Here is a 2867-nt window from a genome sequence, read left to right on the forward strand (position 1 = left end):
CAAGACAGGATTGTGTCGAAGCACGGTCTATGGAAAGGGTACCAAAAATTTCTGCAGCATTGAAGGTCCCCAAGAACACATTGGCCTCCATCATTCTTAAATGGAAGAAGTTTGGAACCACAAAGACTCTTCCTAGAGCTGGCCGCCCCGCCAAACTGTCCAATCGGGGGAGAAGGGCCTTGGTCAGGGAGGTGACCAAAAACTCCATGGTCACTCTGGCAGAGCTCTGGAGTTCCTCTGTGGAGATGGGAGAATCTTCCAGAAGGTCAACAATCTCTGCAGAGTGGCCAGACGGAAGCCACTCCTCAGTAAAAGGCACATGACAGCCCACTTGGAGTTTGCCAAAAGGTACCTAAAGGACTCGGTCTAGAAGAAAAAGAAACGCACACCTAGTTAGGCGAGGTGCTGGCTAGCGGAGTAGAAAACTTGAAAATAAAGGAGAGCCGCACACTCTAGGAGTTCAGATGCAAAAATACAATATCCAACGTTTCGACAGCCAAGCTGTCTTCATCAGGGTATATGAAAGACTCATGTAACGGATGTGAAACAGCTAGCTTAGTGAGCGGTGGTGCGCGCTAAATAGCGTTACAATCGGTGACGTCACTTGCTATGAGACCTTGAGGTAGTAGTTCCCCTTGCTCTGCAAGGGCCGCGGCTTTTGTGGAGCGATGGGTAACGATGCTACGAGGGTGACTGTTGTTGATGTATGCAGAGGGTCCCTGGTTCGCGCCCGGGTATGGACGAGGGGACGGTATAAAGTTATGTTACATTGATGCTGTTGACCTGGATCACTGGTTGCTGCGGAAAAGGAGGAGGTCAAAAGGGGGGTTAGTGTAACGGATGTCTCCTTTGTGCATGATGTGTTGATCCGTTCGGGAACATTTAGCATTCTTCTGTCCTAGGCGAGGGTGGACTGCAGAGTCTCCTCGGTAACATGAGTCACAACCAGCTCATGCAGCTCATTGGACTGGGAGGTCTTGATAAGTAGCCATTGTTTAGTGTACAGTCTTTTTTTTTTACCACTCATAGCAATGTGCTTTAAACAGCCGATAGCTGGATTGACTGAGAATGTGTTCTGGACTGGAGTGCCTGACTCTTGAGTTGTTATTAATTGCAACGATGTCTATCATAACAGGATTATTTGGGAGACAAATGAATAATCCGCTCCCTATTTCTGTCATGTGTCTGTCTGTAGGAGGTCTTGGGGCTCTGGCTGGACCGGGCCTGGCCAGCCTGCTAAGTAGTGGAGGTCCTGCAGCCGGCAACTCCTCTTCAAGGTACCACAAGCCAACACTCACTTCACTACTAAATGAATTTATTTAGTACATTTATACACTTGTCTCTCTCCAGCTTAGACTACACACTCAATACTTAGCCAACTTTTACAGATAGCTTATTCTACATTTAGAAGTGTCACCCATGGCCTCACCCGCCACCCCTGTTGCCCCCTCCCTCACAGCCAGCCCCACCCAGTCAATCCAGCTGAGTGACCTGCAGAGTATCCTAGCAACCATGAATGTACCTGCAGCCGGGCAGGGAGGTGAGGGACTAAACTAAATTATAGAGCAGCTCAACAGTTTAGAACAGTTGACAGAGCAATAAGGAGTCTCTTGAAGACATTTACAATGAAATAAGGGACTGCAATCATGCTGTTACCAGGGAAATAAAGCCTTGCGGCAGTAGATACAAGTTGAGAATGGCCCTCTGTATTGATCACCTGTCTGATGTCTGTATGAAATATGAATGACTGTTCTCTCTACAGTGAACCTGGATAGTGTTGTGAACCCTGAGATCATGGCTCCTATCCTGGCCAATGCGGAGGTCCAGGAGATGCTTCTGCCTTTCCTGCCGTCAGGAGAGGCCCTGCCTCAGAGCACCAACACCTCCACCACATACTCACCTCCCCACAGTTTCAGCAGGTATACCACACACAAAAACTGCTCTGTTGAGCACACTTGAGTATCCGTGTTTTCTCAGAACACTTACTATAGTATGATAAAGTGATCCTGGTCTTTCTTTTAGTTACCACTTGAGTGCTAAATTTCATATACTACTGTATGAGTATGTATGATGTAAAGCAGTGATTATTCTCTTTGTAGGCCATGGGTCTGTTCAGTAGTGCCCTGGCTTCAGGGCAGTTGGGGCCTCTAATGAACCAGTTTGGGCTGCCAACAGAAGCTGTGGATGCAGCTAACAAAGGAGGTCAGTGTCCTGTATCGGCCCACAAAACATGAACCCAGGGACCTTGTTTGTATGTCATTTCATTGTTTAGAGAACACAACATGCAGGTCTGCCTGTGCAGATATTCCTATATAACATTAGTGTCTACCACTTTGAATAAGATTTCCATAAGAGGTTATGACCTGCTCTTTTCATGAGTGAAATTCTAATTGAGCTTTCCTCCATTCCAGACATTGAGGCTTTTGCTAAAGCCATGGAGAGAGACAGCAGGTCTGACCATGAGGACGATGATTCCAAAGACAAGGATGATGACAAAGATATGAGTTTGGATTAGTACCTGTGTTAGTCCAGTTTGATTAAATATTTTATTAAAACTATTTACTAGCTGATTTGTTATTTAGAGCACTGAAGTGGTTTACCATTTCCTATCAGAATATATATTTAATGGAATGTAAGACACCTACCCTCAATCGAGTGTTAAAATTATAACAAATTGATGCACACATGCTCAAATCAGAGCTTGAATCAACAACATTAAAATGTGTTCCCCGATATTGCAAACCAGAATATTGTGACTGTTTAGGATTTGGGCCTTGATAGACTAGTGACAGCTACATGTGCCAATGTGACCTGTAGCTTCCTGGCATAAAAAAAAAATCAAAAATAAACACTCCAGTCATGTGGTC

At 45.4% G+C, this 2867-nt stretch overlaps 1 pseudogene; it reads left to right on the plus strand.

Annotated features, from left to right (window-relative positions):
* Positions 1-668: 668 nt before the first annotated feature.
* LOC115132634 (proteasomal ubiquitin receptor ADRM1-like) lies at positions 669-2515 on the plus strand (annotated as a pseudogene).
* Positions 2516-2867: the final 352 nt, after the last annotated feature.

Source organism: Oncorhynchus nerka, linkage group LG7 (assembly GCF_034236695.1).
Source record: "Oncorhynchus nerka isolate Pitt River linkage group LG7, Oner_Uvic_2.0, whole genome shotgun sequence".
NCBI classification, from domain to species: Eukaryota; Metazoa; Chordata; class Actinopteri; order Salmoniformes; family Salmonidae; genus Oncorhynchus; species Oncorhynchus nerka.